Below are 18,293 nucleotides of genomic sequence, written 5' to 3'. Positions count from 1 at the left end.
TGCACTGACACACAAATTTCACACAGCTAGGACACGGCTGCACTGACACACAAATTTTGGTCTGACTGACATGCAAAGGAACAGGAAAGTATAGCCCAAACACAGGGGGAAAAGAAGTAATAAGAAACTGTCTGAAGGGGCCCAGACACTGGACTTAGTAGACAAAGACTTTAAATCAGCTATTATAAATATGTTCAAAGAACTAAAGAATACATGTTTATTGAATTAAAGGCAAGTATGACAATTATCAAATAAAGAACATCAATAAAGAAATGGAAATGGCTTAAAAAGAACCAGATAGGAATTCTGGAGTTGATTTTTTTTTTTTTTTTTTTTTTTCGGGGTGCGGGCGGCTCCCCTTTGTGGCTTCTCCTGTCGCGGTGCACAGGCTCCGGACGCGCAGGCTCAGCGGCCATGGCTCACGGGCCCAGCCGCTCCGCGGCATGTGGGATCTTCCCGGCCTGGGGCACGAACCCGTGTCCCCTGCATCGGCAGGCGGACTCTCAACCACTACGCCACCAGGGAAGCCCTGGAGTTGATAAGTACAGTAACTGAGATAAAAAATTCACTAGAGAGACTCAACAACAGATTTGAGTTGACAGAAGAAGGCATTAGCAAATTTGAAGATACATAGGTCCATACAGATGATCCAGTCTGAAGACTAGACAGAAAATAAAGAAAAATTGTTGAGTGGAACGTTATCGAGTATATCAACATACATGTAACGGGAGTCCCAGAAGCAGGGCCAGCTATGTAATTTGTGGATCCCAGTGCAAAATGAAAATGTGAGGACTTTTTCTTTATTCCATGAAAATGTGTTGACTTTTCATGGTGTTTTTTAATTTGCTATTTAATGTTGTGCACTTACAGGCTTGGAGATACTTGTGGGACTTGTAAGTGTTATACGGAAACCTGCTGACACCCTGATTTTGGCCCAGTGACCCTGATTTTCAGATTTCCAAAACAGTGAGAGAAAATATTTCTGTTGTTTTAAGCCACCAAGTTTGTGGCAATTTGTTATAGCAGCCATAGGAAACTAATACAAACACTAAATATCTGTAGGGACTTCCCTGGTGGTCCAGTGGTTAAGACGCTGCACTCCCAATGCAGGGGGCCCAGGTTCGATCCCTGGTCAGGGAACTAGATCCCACATGCTGCAACTAAAAGATCCCGCATGCCACAACTAAGACCCAGCGCAGCCAAATAAATAAATTAATTAATATTAAAAAAAATAAAAACTGTAGGATGTGGCTATAGGAGTTCAATGTACAACCATAAATACCTGTATTTAAAACTAAATTATATATAAAATAAGAAAGAGCAAATAATCTCAGAAATGTAGAAAAAGAAAAATGGAGCAGATGAAAAGAAATCAGAAGGAAGGAAGGAAACTAAACAAGAGCAAAAATTAATGAACCATCAAACAAATAAATAATAAAGAAGATCTATAAAAAGAAACCTGTGGGAAAATTATCAAGAAGAAAAAGAGGCACAAATTAACATTTTCAGAAATGATAAAGAGGACAGAGAGATTTAAACTATCTATCATTTTCTAACAATAATTTAAAATCTTAAGTCGAATGGTGAGTTTTCTAGAAAAATGCAAATTATCAAAACTGACTCAAGATGACGTAGAAAATCATCAAAGTGTAAAACAAAAATGTTGCATACCATACAGTTTTCCAAGAATCAAGTCATTAGCCACTGCAGTCGCTGACCTACAGCGCAGCCTGAAAGGAATTCAAGACCAAGAATAGGACGAGGCACTTTGTACTTTGGGAAAACAGGCCCTTAGATACTTAGCTATACTTCGGGAAACATTTTTATGAACCCAGATTCTTGCATCTTCCCATACTTAGAAAAGCACTAGAATCATTAACTGGGATATCTGTTCCTTGTGACTACCAGTAACTTCCTACTGAGATGTATGCCTGATTGCATGTGCTCCTTAGCCAAAATTATATATATACTGGCTTCTCCCCCAACATCTTCAGAGCAGTTTCTCAGAGCTGTCTGAGAGGCTGTCTCCTGGGCTATAGTCCTCAGCAAAACACTGAATAAAACTCAACTCACAGCTCTTAACGTTGTGTGCTTTTCTTTCAGTCAATGAAAGAAATTGAACGGTATGTTAAGTCTTTAAAAAATGACAACATTTACAGCAGCCTTATAGGTGACTTCTGCCAAAGATTCAAGGAATTCCACAAGAGCGTAATACATAGTCTTCTAGAGAATAGAAAAAGAAAACACAAAAAGAATAGTACCCAAATATTATATGAGGCTAGTATAAGCTCAATGCCAAAACAAAAAAAGGATAACAGGGGAATGGAAAGCTAGAGGACCATCTTCCTCTGAATTATGGGTGTAAGTATCATAAAAAAATCTTAGCCAATAAAATCCAACAGTATGTACAAAACTGAACACATTATAGCAAAATTGGGTTTGTTCCAAGAATGCAAGGTTTTTAACATTTAAAAAAATTAATGTAGGGACTTCTCTGGCAGTCCAGTGGTTAAGCCTCTGTGCTTCCACTGCAGGGGGCGTGGGTTCGCTCTCTGGTCGGGGAACTAAGATCCTGCATGCCGCGTGGTGTGGCCAAAATAAAATAAAATAAAATAATCTTAAAAAATTAATGTAAGTTATCACATTGTCAGTTTTACAAAGAAAAACCATAAGCACCCCAATAGATGAATAGGAAATATTTCATACTTTTCAAAATCTATTCATGTTACAACCTCTTAGCAAACAATGAAAGCAGGGAACTTCTTTAACTGGATACAGAGTATTTACCAAAATCCTATAATAAAAATAATTTTCAAAAGAGAAATATTGAAAGTATCCTTTTAAAATTAGGAACAAGAAAAGCTTGTCCAATATCCACTTCTGTTCAACACTGTATAGGTGGTACTAGCCAGTACATCGAAACCAGAAAAATAATCTAAGGATGTTGGGCTTGAAATAGGTCATGTTGGTTCACAATTAAAAAAAAAAAAACTATATATGTGATCATCTATCATTGAGGGTTTTCCTATTTATGGAAGAATTAACAATATTTGCAAAATTAGTTATTGGCAGGTTTGAGCTTCTTAAAGTAGAATTTTAAACCTTTTCATGAATGGTTTTGGGCCAACCTCAGAAGGAAACGGAGCCCATTTTACATACATGTGATTGCTTTGCTGTATTAACTCAGCAGCTTACAAGAAGGAATGCACTCTAAAAGAAGGAAAGTATATAATTTTAAAAGCCATATTAATCTATATAAAACAGCTGGTTCTGCTATAAACTCTGATAAAAAGACTTAGTAATTTGATTTCATACTTAAATAGTATTTTTGTGGTGGGAATTACCGTTAAAGTGATATATGATTCCAACAAATACAACACAGTTTTACTGTATTACAAAGTACTGTATTGATTTGCCAAAATTTTGTAATTTGTAAAAGTAATTCCCTTGTTTATATTTGTATTTCCAAAAGTCTTTATGATTTAGAAGGCTGTATTATAGGCTGATTATGTTAACTGAAATCTATTGCCTACATTTCGAAGCACTCTAAGCTTAAACAGAACAGCTGTTCACATCTTTTAGCATTTTACATTTGCCTAATTTATAAAATTGCCGTGTGTCAAAAATCACACTTCGGTAATTGCTAGAGCATGATATATCAATTATTTGAATGTAATCACATTTTGAAGTAATTGTGAACACAGAACACTCTTTTTAAAAGGAGACAGGCATTATTTGACTTATCAACTAACTGCAGCATAATTCCTAGGTGCATAACGCTTTTAATAATGTGGTGCCACAGCTGGGAAAATAACAACTGACTTAACCACTAGATGCACTGCAGTGGTTCTTATTTATGGGAAATCCTTATTTCTGATTCTGTATGTATGTGTATGTGTGTATACATATATATATATGTATATATATGTATATATACATGTATGTGTATATATATATATATATATATATTTTTTTTTTTTTTGCTGCACCATGTGGCATGTGGGATCTTAGTTCCCCAATCAGGGATCGAACCTGCCCCCCTGCAGTGGAAGTGCAGAGTCTTAACCCCTGGACTGACAGGTAAGTCCCTATTTCTGATTCTGAAGGCCAGGGGCTATCTGAAAAACAATACAGTAAGTGAATTTTGTTTCCTATTTCAGGGCATGTAATTGACAACCACTAAATAGTATTTCTGATATTGGCAATTGTTGCATACAGAGTAGTTTGCTAATAGGCAATTAGCTTTGCCTTTATTTATTTATATTTTTAATAGTTTTTTTTAATTAAAAGTTTTTTTAATTTTTTAAAAAATTTATATATTTATTTTTGGCTGCGTTGGGTCTTAGCTGCTGCGCGCGGGCTTTCTCTAGTTGTGGCGAGCGGGGGCTTCTTTTCATGGCGGTGCACGGGCTCTAAGCATACGGACTTCAGTAGTTATGGCTCACAGGCTCTTAGAGCGCCGGCTCAGTAGTTGCGGTGCACGGGCTTAGTTGCTCTGCGGCATGTGGGATCTTCCCGGACCAGGGATCGAATCTGTGTCTCCTGCATTGGCAGGCAGATTCTTATCCACTGTGCCGCCAGGGAAGCCCACTTTGCCTTTATTTTATAATGCTTAATGTAAGTGATCAACTTAAAGTTTCTTATAAAAGAGAAAGTTAATGTATGCATGTAAACCACAGAAACTAACTTATTTGAAAAATAGAGTTCTTTCTACTTAGAATATTGGTTACAAAACCCACATGATCATCTCAATAGATGCAGAAGAAGCATTTGACAAAATTCAACACCCTGTCATGATAACACTCAACAAACTAAGAACAGCAGGAAACTTCCTCAGCCTGATAAACGGCATAAACCCACAGCTTAACATCATATGTAATGGTGAAAGATTGAAAGCTTTCTAAGATTAGGAACAAGACAAGGGTGTCTTCCCTTGCCACGTCTGTTCAACATTGTACTGGAGGTTCTAGTCAGGGCAATTAGGGAAGAAAGGCAGATAAAGGCATTCAGACTGGAAGGGAAAAATAAAAACTATCTTTATTTGCAGATGACATGATCTTGTATATAGAAAATCCTGAGAAATCCACAAAAAATTAGTAGAGCTAATAAAAGAGTTCAGCAAGGAAACAAGATTAGTATACAAAAATCAATTGTATTTGCATTCACTAGCAATGAACAACACCCCCCCCCCAAAATGAACAATCTCATTAAAAGAACAAAGTGCTTAGGAATAAATGTAACAAAAGAAGTGCACAACTTATACAATGAAAACTTCAAAACGTCATTGAAAGAAATTTAAGACTCAGATAAATGGAAAGACATGTTCATGGATTAGAAGAGTCAATATTGTTAAGATATCAATACTCCAATACTCCTCAATTGATCTACAGATTCAAAGCAATCTCTATCAAAAACCCTAGCTAGGGGACTTCTCCGGTGGCACAGTGGTTAAGAATCCACCTGCCAATGCAGGGGACACATGTTCAAGCCCTGGTCCGGGAAGATCCCACATGCCACGGAGCAACTAAGCCCTCGAGCCACAACTACTGAGCCTGTGCTCTACAGCCGAGGAGCCACAACTACTGAACCCAAGTGCCACAACTACTGAAGCCCGCGTGCCCAGAGCCTGTGCTCCACAACAAGAGAAGCCACTGCAATGAGAAGCGCACGCACTGCGACCAAGAGTAGCCCCCGCTCGCCGCAACTAAAGAAAGCCTGCGCACAGCAATGAAGACCCAAAGCAGCCAAAAAAACACAAACAGAAACCCCCCAAAAAACAACAACAAAAATCCCAAAACAAAAAACAACCCCCCCCCCCAGCAAAACAGACCGAAAAACCAAAACAAAAAAACCCTAGCTGGGTTTTTTTTTTTGCCCCAGAAACAGACAAGCTGTTCCTAAAATTCATATGGAAACAATCTTGAAAAAGAAGAACAAAGTTGGAGGGTTCACCTTTCCTGATGCCAAAGGTTACTACAAATTAGCAGAGATCAAGACTGTTGATACTGGCATAAAGATAAACATATTAATCAATAGAATAGAATGGAAAGTTCAGAAATAAACCCATACGAATATGGTCAATCGATTTTTGACAAGAGTGCCAAGATCATTCAATGGGGGAAGAATAGTCTCTTCAACAAATGGTAGTGGGACAACTCACTATCCACATGCAAAAGAATGAAGCTGGACCCCTACCTCATGTCATATACAAAAATTAACTCAAATCACAGGTCTAAATGTAAGATCTGAAACTAGAAAACTCTTGGCACTTTGAAAAACAGTTTGGCAGTTCTTCAAAAAGTTAAACATAGAGTTGCCATATCTGCCAGCAATCCACTCTTAGGTATATGCTGAAGAGAACTGAAAATGCGTGTTCATACAAAAACTGGTAACAGATGTCCATAGCAGTATTATAATAGTCAAAAGGTGGAAACAATCCAAATGTCCATCAGCTCATGAATGGATAAACAAAATGCAGTACATGAATACAATGGAACATTATTCAGCCCTAAAGAGGAATGGATGAATCATGCTACAAGATGGATGAAACTTGAAAACATTATTCTAAATGGAAGAAGCCAGACACAAAAGTCCACACACTGTATGATTCTGGAATGTCCAGAATAGGAAAATCCACAGAAACGGAAAGTAGATTCCTGGTTTTCAGAGGCTGTGGAGCAGGGGAATGGGGAGTGTCTACTAGTGTGGATGGGATTTCTTTTAGGGGTGATGAAATGTTCTGTGATTTGATCGTGCTGATGGTTGTAAATATAACTTCGTAAATACATTAAAAACTGCTTGAGAGACTTCTCTGGTGGCACAGTGGTTAAGAATCCGCCTGCCAATGCAGGGGACACGGGTTCAAGCCCTGGTCTGGGAAGATCCCACATGCTGCGGAGCAACTAAGCCCGCGAGCCACAACTACTGAGTCCACATGCCACAACTACTGAAGCCTGTGCACCTAGAGCCCGTGCTCTGCAACAAGAGAAGCCACTGCAATGAGAAGCCTGCACACCACAAGGAAGAGTAGCCCCCGCTCGCCCCAACTAGAGAAAACCTGCGCGCAGCAAAGACCCAACACAGCCAAAAATAAAGAAATAAACAACCAAACAAATAAAAATACCGATGGAATTTTTAAAAAACATGATTCACTTAAAAAAATGCTTGATTATCTGTAGAAGAATGAATTTTATGTGAATTATATCTAAATGAAAATACATGTATAAAATCTTGTTTAGCTTAAGGTTTATTAGTCCATTTGTAAAAGCAGTTCAGATACATGAAGAATTTGATTATTTCTGGAAACAGAAGATTGGTTTTACAACCAAAACAACTTTTTTTTTTTTAATTTTTGGCCACACCTCGCGGCATGTGTGATCTTAGTTCCCCGACCAGGGATGGAACCCGTGCCCCCTGCAATGGAAGCACGGAGTCCTAACCACTGGACCGCCAGGGAAGTCCCCAAAACAACATTTTAACTAAACAAAATGTGGGTAACTATTTATATTTGGAAACAAGTTGGTGTGTAGAATATGTGTAAGGTAGATTTGTTCCTGAAAAAGTGTTATGTTCTAATGATTATACATTTCTTAAAAACAGATAAATAGGTTGAACAACCTGACAAGCCTACAGCCCCTACTTTCTCGGGGAATTTGCTGGGTATGGGGTGATGGGATTGAGGCTACAAAGCAGAGAGAGGTGGCACAGTCTCGTGGTGCTTAGATTCTAGGACACTACTAGAGTTAAATATAAAAGTGAAGCTAGGGCTTCCCTGGTGGCGCAGTGGTTGAGAGTCCGCCTGCCGATGCAGGGGTCACGGGTTCGTGCCTCGGTCCGGGAAGATCCCACATGCCGCGGAGCGGCTGGGCCCGTGAGCCGTGGCCGCTGAACCTGCGCGTCCGGAGCCTGTGCTCCGCAACGGGAGAGGCCACAACAGTGAGAGGCCCGCGTACCGCAAAAAAAAAAAAAAAAAAGTGAAGCCAAAGTAACCAAGGCTACAATGCAACTCCTTCTGAATTCAATTCCTTTTTTTCCCTTTTTTTGGCCTCACTGCATGGCTTGCAGGATCTTTGTTCCCCGACCAGGGACTGAACCCAGCCTCCCTGCAGTGGAAGCGCGGAGTCCTAACTGCTGGACCACCCGGGAATTCCCAAATTTTTTATGTTAGATATTTTAAGTTCTAGAATTTCAATTTGTTTCTTTTTCATAGTTTCCATTTCTCCACTAAGATTTCCTAATTCATCATGAAAAAATTTTCCTTTACTTCATTGGCATCATTATAATAGCTACTTTAAAATAAAATTCCTTAGTGCTAATGTCGACGTTTGGATTATTTGGGGATTGGCCTTGGATGATTGACTTTCTTTTCTGTCGAGATTGGTCACATTTTCCTACTGGTTTTATATTGAAGATTTTGGATTTTATCCTGAACCTTGTGAATATTATGTTGAAGAGATTCTAGATTCTTATTTATTTACTTTTGGCTGTGTTGGGTCTTTGTTACTGGGTGCGGGCTTTCTCTAATTGAGGCGAGCGGGGGCTACTCTTCGTTGCAGTGCATGGCCTTCTAATTGTGGTGGCTTCTCTTGTTGCGGAGCACGGGCTCTGGGCGTGTGGGCTTCCGTAGTTGTGGCTTGCAGACTCTAGAGCACAGGCTCAGTAATTGTGGCTCACGGGCTTAGTTGCTCCGTGGCATGTGGGATCTTCCCGGACCAGGGCTCGAACCTGTGTCCCCTGCATTGGCAGGCGGATTCTTTTTTTTTTTTTTTTTGGCAGGCGGATTCTTAACCCCTGCGCCACCAGGGAAGCCCCTCTAGATTCTTTTATATAACCCTGTGTTGATTTTTTTTTTTTTTTTTTTTTTTGCGGTACGCGGGCCTCTCACTGTTGTGGCCTCTCCCGTTGCGGAGCACAGGCTCCGGACGCGCAGGCTCAGTGGCCATGGCTCACGGGCCCAGCCGCTCCGCGGCATGTGGGATCTTCCCGGACTGGGGCATCGTGTCCCCTGCATCGGCAGGCGGACTCTCAACCACTGCGACACCAGGGAAGCCCTTGTGTGTAGATTTTATCTAAAAATTATCTCGGCAGTTCTTTTCCCTACTTTATGTTTTAGGTTTATTAGGTCTCTTCTGTTTTTCGGTGCTAATTAATGGAATTCTGGGGAGTACGTTTGAAAATGCTGCTAGTAAAGAAAATGTAAGAGAAGTATATGTTGCCTTGTCCTACAGCTGCAGAGATGCAGACCATCACTGAGGATCATAAAGCTATTTCTGATAGAGCATTCACCAAAGTATCAGTTCTGCACTCCTATCTGATGTGACAGTTTGCAAATGTATAATCTTCTTCTAGAAATGGTATTTGTTCAAATGAGTTTTTTTTACTTTTTAAATTTATTTATTATTTTTGCCTGTGTTTGGTCTTCACTGCTGTGCACGGGCTTTCTCTAGTTGCAGCGAGTGGGAGCTACTCTTTGTTGTGGTGCGCGGGCTTCTCATTGCGGTGGCTCCTCTTGTTGTGGGGCACAAGCTCTAGGCACGCGGGCTTCAGTAGTTGTGGCATGTGGGCTCAGTAGTTGTGGTGCATGGGCTTAGTTGCCCCACAGCATATGGGATCTTCCCAGACCAGGGTTCGAACCCATGTCCCCCTGCATTGGCAGGCGGATTCTTAACCACTGTGCCACCAGGGAAGTCCCAAATGAGTCTTTTAAGACACTCAGACTTCAGGGTCTTTCACTATATTGTGTGAACTGTAACCAATAATCCCTGAAAGTCTACATTCTGGTTACCTTTTTAAAATAATTAATTAATTAATTTTTGGCTGCGTTGGGTCTTCATTGCTGCACACCAGCTTTCTCTAGTTGCAGCAAGGGGGGGCTACTCTTCATTGTGGTGCACAGGCTTCTCATTACGGTGGCATTTCTTGTTGCGAAGCACAGGTTCTAGGTGCGGGGGCTTCAGTAGTTGTGGCACGTGGGCTCAGTAGTTGTGGCTCGTGGGCTCTAGAGCGCAGGCTCAGTAGCTGTGGTGCACAGGCTTAGCTGCTCCATTGAATGTGGGATCTTCCTGGAGCAGGGCTCGAACCCGTGTCCCCTGCATCGGCAGGCGGACTCTCAACCACTGTGCCACCAGGAAAGTCCTCTGGTTATCTCATTTAATAATTTGTTGCGCTTATAATAGTGTTTAATTTGATGTATATGCTTTCTGAAAGATATACATAATTAATCTTTTTATTAAGTCAAGAAAGGATCATTGGCAATTTTTTCCTTTCCCTACCTGCAAAAATTTAATAAAACTCCAAACCTATTGGATTTCTTATTCAAACAGAGGGTTGCAGAGTCTGAGTCTTATTTAAATTTATTGGGCTAACCAGAAATAAACCGACTCACCTGTGGTCAATTAATCTTCAACAAAGGAGCTGACAATATACTATGGAAAAAAGGCAGTCACTTCAGCAAGTGGTGTTGGGAAAGCTGGACAGCCTTATGTAAATCAGTGAAGTTAGAACACTCCCTTATGCCACACACAAAAATAAATTCAAAATGGCTTAACGACTTAAATATAAGACATGACATCATAAAACTCCTAGAAGAGAACATAGGCAAAACATTCTCTGACATAAATTGTACCAATGTTTTTTTAGGTCAATCTCCCAAAGCAACAGAGATAAAGCAAAAATAAACAAATGGGACCTAATCAAACTTGCAAGTTCTTGTATAGCAAAGGAAACCATAAATAAAACAAAAAGACAACCTACAGACTGGGAGCAAATATTTGCAAATGATGTGACCGACAAGGGCTTAATTTCCAAAATATACAACAACAGCTCATACAACTCAACAACAACAAAAAACAAACAACCCAATCAAAAAATGGGCAGAAGGGCTTCCCTGGTGGCGCAGTGGTCGAGAGTCCGCCTGCCGATGCAGGGCACACGGGTTTGTGCCCCAGGCCGGGAAGATCCCACATGCCGCGGAGCGGCTGGGCCCGTGAGCCATGGCCGCTGAGCCTGTGTGTCCGGAGCCTGTGCTCCGCAACGGGAGAGGCCACAGCAGTGAGAGGCCCGCATACCGCAAAAAAAAAAAGAAAAAAAAAATGGGCAGAAGACTTAAATAGACATTTCTCCAAAGAAGACATACAGATGGCCAACAGGCACATGAAAAGATGCTCAACATCACTAACTGTTAGAGAAATGCAAATCAAAAGTACAATGAGGTACTACCTCACACTGGTCAGAATGGCCATCTTTTAAAAAATTTACCAATAACAAATGCTGGAGAGGGTGTGGAAAAAAGGGAACCTTCCTATATTGTTGGTGGGAATGTAAATTGATGCAGCCACTATGGAAACAGTATGGATGTTCCTCAAAAAACTAAAAATGGAGTTGCCATATGATCCAGCAATCCCACTCCTGGGCATATATATGGACAAAACTATACTTCAAAAAGATACCTGCATCTCTATATTCATAGCAGCAGTATTCACAATAGCCAAGACATGGAAACAACCTAAATGTTCATCGACAGATGAATGGATAAAGAAGATGTGGTACATATATACAGTGGAATACTACTCAGCCATAAAAAAGAATGAAAAAATGCCATTTGCAGCAACATGGATGAACCTAGAGATTATCATACTAAGTGAAGTAAGCCAGACAGAGAAAGACAAATACCATATGATATCACTTATATGTGGAACCTAAAATACAACACAAATGAACATATCTATGAAACAGGAACAGACTCACAGACATAGAGAACAAACTTGTGGTTGCCAAGGGGGAGGGGGGTAGTTGAGGGATGGAGTGGGAGCTTGGGATTAGCAGATGCAAACTATTATATATAGAACGGATTAAACAACAAGGTCCTACTGTATAGCACAGGGAGCTATATTCAATATCCTCTGATAAACCACAATGGAAAATAATATGAAAAAGAATGCATATACATGCATAACTGACTCACTTTGCTCTACAGCAGAAATCAACACGTTGTAAATCAACTCTACTTCAGTAAAATAAATTAAAAAAAATAAATTTATCGGGCCAAGAGGTGGAAGCAGAAAGGCGTTGATGGACTCGTTTGATGGAGTGGTAAAGAGGTTAACATAGACAAAGAGCAGATGTTGAATGATTTAATTACTGAAGGAATAATTTAGTTGCTCCTCCTGAGAGTAAGATGGCAGCTGGGAGTCCTAGATCTTACAAGCTCAATTATTCATTATTCTGTTCATTTATCCAGCAAATATTTCTTTTTTTTTTTTTTTGCGGTACGCGGGCCTCTCACTGTTGTGGCCTCTCCCGTTGCGGAGCACAGGCTCCAGATGCGCAGGCTCAGCGGCCATGGCTCACGGGCCCAGCCGCTCCGCGGCATGTGGGATCTTCCCGGACCGGGGCACGAACCCATGTCCCCTGCATCAGCAGGTGGACTCTCAACCACTGCGCCACCAGGGAAGCCCTATCCAGCAAATATTTCAACCCCACTCCAGTACCAAGCACTATATCAATCAGGGACTAGTCAGGATAATGGGAACCAAACCTTATAATTTACCAAGACCTAGGAGCTCTACATTGTATCTCCATGTAGCTGGTGTTCAGAACCCTGAGGAAAGGGAGCCCTTGGGTGGTACCCAGACTACTGCGGAGGCTGTGTCATGTGGCTGGTACTCAGACCTGTGAAGAGAGAGCTATGGGCAGCCTGGGCTATGCCTGCTGCAAGTAGTTGGGGGCAGAAGTCAAGTGTTTGCTGTTGCTTGAGAAATACAGACAATCCCTGGAAAGCTGGAAGGAGTCCTTTTTCCTCTTTGTCCATCTTCCAAGGTCCCTTTAGTGATTCCCGTTGTCAGAAGTTAGAAGGAAGCCAGCTGGCAAGAAAAGTAGACTTTAAAAGGTGGGACCATGAAACTGATTTCGTTACGCCCCCGACCTTGAACTCAGTGCTGAGCACCTTGCCAATGTAAATGGGATTCTCATGTCCCCTGGCATAAAGAGACATCTCAGATAAACTGATTACCACTCGTGGTTGCTTGAGAAGTGCCCAGTGCCACGTGAAAACAAATAGCTACGGAAAACTATAAGAATGGTGAGGTGGGCTGGCTATTTCTGACTGCACTGCAGAGTTACAGGAAGAAAGGGACTAGCTTAGGGCTTTAATTCTCAGCTTAAGTCATGGTCAAAGAACCAGAGAGGTTTTATGGTGGCTTTATTAGGTATCTATTGCTGTGTAACAAATTCATCTAGAAGTTAGTGTCTTAAAATATTAATAAACACTTATCAGTTTCTGATGGTCTGGAATTCAGGAGTGACTTATCCGGACAGTTCTGGCTCAGCGTCTCTGATAAGGTTGCAGTCAAGATATTGACTGGGACCACAGTCACCAATTTAGGGCTGGTGAATCCACTTCAAAGGTACTACTTCACATGGCTGTAAAGGTGGTACTTCTATAATATCTATTTTTCCTTTCAGTTCTAGGAATTTTTGCTTTATGTATTTCAAAACAACGTTTTTAGATGCATACACATTTCGTGTCTTCTTGGCTAGTTGATTCTCTTATTATCATGTAATTCTCTTTATCCCTAATCATCTTCCCAGTTCTGAAGTCTACTTTGATTGATATTAATCTAATCTATCTCATCTAATCTAAATATAGCCAGTCCAGCTTTAAAAAAAAACTAGTGTTTGTGTGGTGTATCGTTTCATCCTTTTACTTTATCTATATAATTACATTTCAGGTTGGTTTCTTTCTTTTTTTTTTTTTTGCGGTACGCGGGCCTCTCACTGCTGTGGCCTCTCCCGTTGCGGAGCACAGGCTTGGGACGCGCAGGCTCAGCGGCCATGGCTCACGGGCCCAGCCGCTCCGCGGCATGTGGGATCTTCCCAGACCGGGGCACGAACCCGTGTCCCCTGCATCGGCAGGCGGACTCTCAAACACTGCGCCACCAGGGAAGCCCTCAGGTTGGTTTCTTGTAAGCAGCATATAAATTATTTTTTGAATCCCATCTGACAATCTTTTTTTTTTTTGTAGGAACACTTTATATTCAATATATTATAGAATTCTTTGACTATTACGTGGTTTGCAAATATTTTCTGTATGTTGCAAATATTTCTTCTGGCTTGCCATCTGCTTTGGTATGATTTTTTAAAATTATTTTAAAAATGTACACAGAGTAAAATTACCTTCTTTTTCCACTGACAGTTCTAGGTGTTTTAACACATTTATAGATACATATAACCACCACCACAATCATTGTATTTTATAGAGGAAGTGTTTTAATTTTGACGAAGTCTAATTTATCAACCTTTTTTTTTTTGATTGTGCTTTTGGTGTCACATCTAAGAAATCTTTGTTTAACCCAAGTCATGCAGATTTTCTTCTTCGTTTTCGTATAAACATTTTATACTTTCACATTTTACATTTAGATCTATGATCCATTTTTAAAATATATTTATTTATTTATTTGGCTGTGCTGGGTCTCAGTGGGATCTTCATTGCTGCATGCGGGATCTTCATTGCGGCAATGCGGGATCTTTAGTTGCGGCATGTGAACTCTTAGCTGTGGCATGTGGGATCTAGTTCCCTGACCAGGGATCGAACCCTGGGCCCCCGGCATTGGGAGTGCAGAGTCATAGCCACTGGACCACCAGGGAAGTCCCTCTATGATCCATTTTGAGTTAATTTTTCTATAGAGTTTGAGGTTTAGGTTGGGATCTTTATTTACTTAGGGTATTATGGATGTCTAACTTTTCCAACACCATTTGTTAGAAAGACTAGCCTTCCTTCACTGAATTGCCTTTGCATCTTTGTCAAAAGCAACTGGACTTCCCTGGTGGTGTAGTGGTTGAGAATCCGCCTGCCAGTGCAGGGGACACGGGTTCGATCCCTGGTCCGGGAAGATCCCACATGCCGCAGAGCAACTAAGTCCATGTGCCACAACTACTGAAGCCCGCGTGCCTAGAGCCCGTGGTCTGCAACAAGAGAAGCCACTGCAATGAGAAGCCTGCCTACCACAATGAAGAGTAGCCCCCGCTCGCCACAACTAGAGAAAGCCTGCACGCAGCAACGAAGACCCAACACAGCCAAAAGTAAAGAAATTAATTAAAAAAAAAAGCAATTGGCTATATACACGTGGGTCTATTTCTGGACTCTCTTCTGTTCCATTGGTGCACACGTCTATCTCTTCACCAAACCTGTCATGATTACTATAGTTCCTACAGGTCATGAAATTGGGTAGTGTGTGTCTTTCAACTTTTTCTTTTTTCAAAAGTACTTTAACTTTTCTAGTCCTTTTGCTATTGCATATAAATTTTAGACTCAGCTTGTCTATTTCTACAAAAAAATGTTCTTGGGATTTTTATTGGAATTGTGTGAAATCAACAGATCAATTTGGGGAGAATTAACATCTTAATTGTATTGAGTAATCCAGTTCATGAGCACTATGTCTATTTATTTAGGTCTTCTTTGAGTTCTTTCTTCAGCATTTTACAGTTTTCAGCATACAGATCTTACACATATTTTGTTAGATCTGTAACTTTTAGATTTTGTTAGATCTATTTCCTTTTGGGAGGGACTATTGTGAATGGTGCTTTAAAAATATTTTGGAATTCCCTGGCGGTCCAGTGGTTAGGACTCCACGCTTCCATTGCAGAGGGCACAGGTTTGATCCCTGGTTGGGGAACTAAGATTCCGCAAGCCACGTGGCATGGCCCAAAATAAATGAAAAAAAAAAAAATTTGGTTTCCAATTGTGCATTGGTAGTATGTAGACTGATTTTTCACGCTGACTTTGACCTTTTTATTTTCTGACTTTGCTGAAGTTAGTTCTTAGGAGGGTGTTTGTTTGTTTGTTTTGGTAGATTTGTTAGTATTGTCTACCTAGACAATCATGTCTTCTGAAATAGGAACAGTTTTATTTCTTCCTTCCCAATCTGTACACATCTTACTTCTTGTCTGTTTCCTTCTCTTCCTGCAGTGACCAGGACTTCAGTTCAATGGTGAATAGGAGTGGTGAGGCTACACCTCCTTGCCTTTTTTCCTGATCTTAGGAAGAAAGCGTGCATTATTTTACCATTAAGTATAGTGTGAGCTGTGGGATTTTTTTGGTTGTTTTTTTTTTTTTGTAGCTGCCTTCACTCAGCTTAAGGAAGTTACCTTCTATTTTTAGTTTGCTGAGATTTTTTTTTTTTTAAACCAGGAATGGATGTTGAATTTTTGTCAGACACTATCAACATCATGTGATATGATCTGGTCATATGATGGATTTCATTGACTGATGGATTAAAAATTGAGGTAATTCACATACCTTAAAATTCACCATTTTAAAATGTACAATTCAGTGGTTTTTAACATGCTCACAGAGTTGTGCAACCATCACCACTGCCCAATTCCAGAACATTTTCTTCATCTCCCAAATAAACTCCATACCCATTAGCAATCACTCCCTATGCACCCTTCTTCCCCCCAACGAATCTCCTTTCTGTCTCTATGAATTTGCTTATTCTGGACATTTCATGTACACAGAATCATCAACATGTGACCTTTTCTGTCTGGCTTCTTTCTCTTAGCATAATGTTTTCAAGGTTCATCCATGTTGTAGCACGTATCAGTATTCCATTCCTTTTCAGGGCTGAGTAATATTCCATTGTGCATACAGACCAGATTTTGTTTATCCATTCAGCAGGTGGTGGACATTTGGGTCATTCCCACTTTTGGGCTGTTATGAATGATGTTGCTATGCACCTTCATGTACAAGTTTCTGTGTGTACGTTTCCATTCCTCCTGTTTATATACCTGAGAGTGGAATGGCTGGGTCAGAACTCTGTTTAACATTTTGAGGAACTGCCAGACTGTTTTGCACAGCAGCTGCACCATTTTATATTCCCGTTAGCAGAGAATGAAGTTTCCAATTTCTCCACATCCTCACCAACACATTTTTTCTTTCTTTTTACAAATTATGGGGACTTCCCTGGTGGCACAGTGGTTGAGAATCCGCCTGCCAATGCAGGAGACACGGGTTCAATCCCTGGTCCGGGAAGAGCCCACATGCTGCGGAGCAACTAAGCCTGTGCGCCACAACTACTGAGCCTGTGCTCTAGAGCCTGCACGCCCATAGCCTGTGCTCCACAACGAGAAGCCACCGTAATGAGAAGCCCTGCACACTGCAACAAAGAGTAGCCCCCGCTCTCTGCAACTAGAGAAAGCCCACGCACAGCAACAAAGACCCAATGCAGCCAAAAATAAATAAATAAATAAAATTTTAAAAAAATTACTGCCATCCTTGTGGGTGTTAAGTGGTATCTCACTGTGGTTTTCCACGGATTTACTTTTGAAATACTGAAACACTATTACATTCCTGGGATAAACCCTACTTGGTCATAGTATATTATTCTTTTTAGATATTTCTAGAATGATAATGGTGTGTGATTTTCCTCTTCTTGTACTATTTCTGATTTCAGTATTAGGAAGAGAATGACACATCTGTGTACAAAGGATACTTGCGTCTTGTTAGGTGGAGGCATGAAGCTGTTAGAGTTGTAGGGATATCAAATATGGTAGAAAGATGTGCATGGGTGATGAGTAGCCAAAGGGGTGGGTTGTGCTGCTTGCTTGTGGTATCTCAGCCTCAAGCCCAGTCCACTTTCTGTTCTGTGAAACAGTTGCTGGACCACTGAAAACTACATTTCCCAGGCTCCCTTGCAACTGGATTCCTGTTGAGGTGGGCCTGCTAATAGGGACCAGCTGAGGGAGACTGGAATGTGGAGGAGGGACTTTCTAATGCCCTCCAGTCCAGCAGGAGCAAATGTTTAGCTCTAGCACTATTTCTGCATCTACCTTCTTAGAGGTTCCAGCACCAACTGGAATCCAACCCTTTCCCCCATAAAATCAAAAATCCAAGCACTGGTCTCCTGGGGCTCCACCCTCCACGTCTCTAGCCAGTGTCCAAGAAGACCCCAGTGGTATCTCCTGGACCGCTACTTGTGGCCTTGTGTAGACACTTCCCACGTTGAATCAGGGTTGGTCTGTGTGACCAGTGAAGTACAGTGGAAGTGACCCTGTGTGGCTTCTGACAGCAGGTCCTAAAAGGCAGTGAAGCCTCTGCTTTCGTCTCTTGGCGCTCACCCTAGGGGATACTCACGCCTAGAGGATGCTGTAGGGACATTCAAGGAGCCCTATGGTGAGGCTCCTGACAGGGACTGAGGCTTCTCATCAACAGCCAGCATCAATTTGTGGCCACGGGTGTGAGCCACATACAGAGGGCCCCTGGAAGTGGACCCTCTGGTCCCACTCGAGCCCTCAAATGT

General features: G+C 41.2%; 1 protein-coding gene and 1 non-coding gene across 3 annotated transcripts in view; one reads left to right on the top strand and one right to left on the bottom strand.

The window, feature by feature from the left end:
- The window catches only part of LIMK1 (LIM domain kinase 1), a 77,885-nt gene that overhangs the window by 34,250 nt on the left and 25,342 nt on the right, over nucleotides 1-18,293 (bottom strand). The window lies entirely within an intron of this gene.
- TRNAG-CCC (transfer RNA glycine (anticodon CCC)) lies at nucleotides 1,068-1,140 on the top strand. Its single transcript has one exon. It is a non-coding gene; the product is annotated as a tRNA-Gly (tRNA).

The sequence above is a fragment of the Aethalodelphis obliquidens genome, unplaced genomic scaffold, assembly GCF_003676395.1.
Source record: "Aethalodelphis obliquidens isolate GAN/ISIS:26980383/991018 unplaced genomic scaffold, ASM367639v1 scaffold30, whole genome shotgun sequence".
In the NCBI taxonomy this organism is placed as follows: domain Eukaryota; kingdom Metazoa; phylum Chordata; class Mammalia; order Artiodactyla; family Delphinidae; genus Aethalodelphis; species Aethalodelphis obliquidens.
Note: the sequence above shows the minus strand (reverse complement) of the source record. Positions and strands in the feature narration are given on the sequence as shown.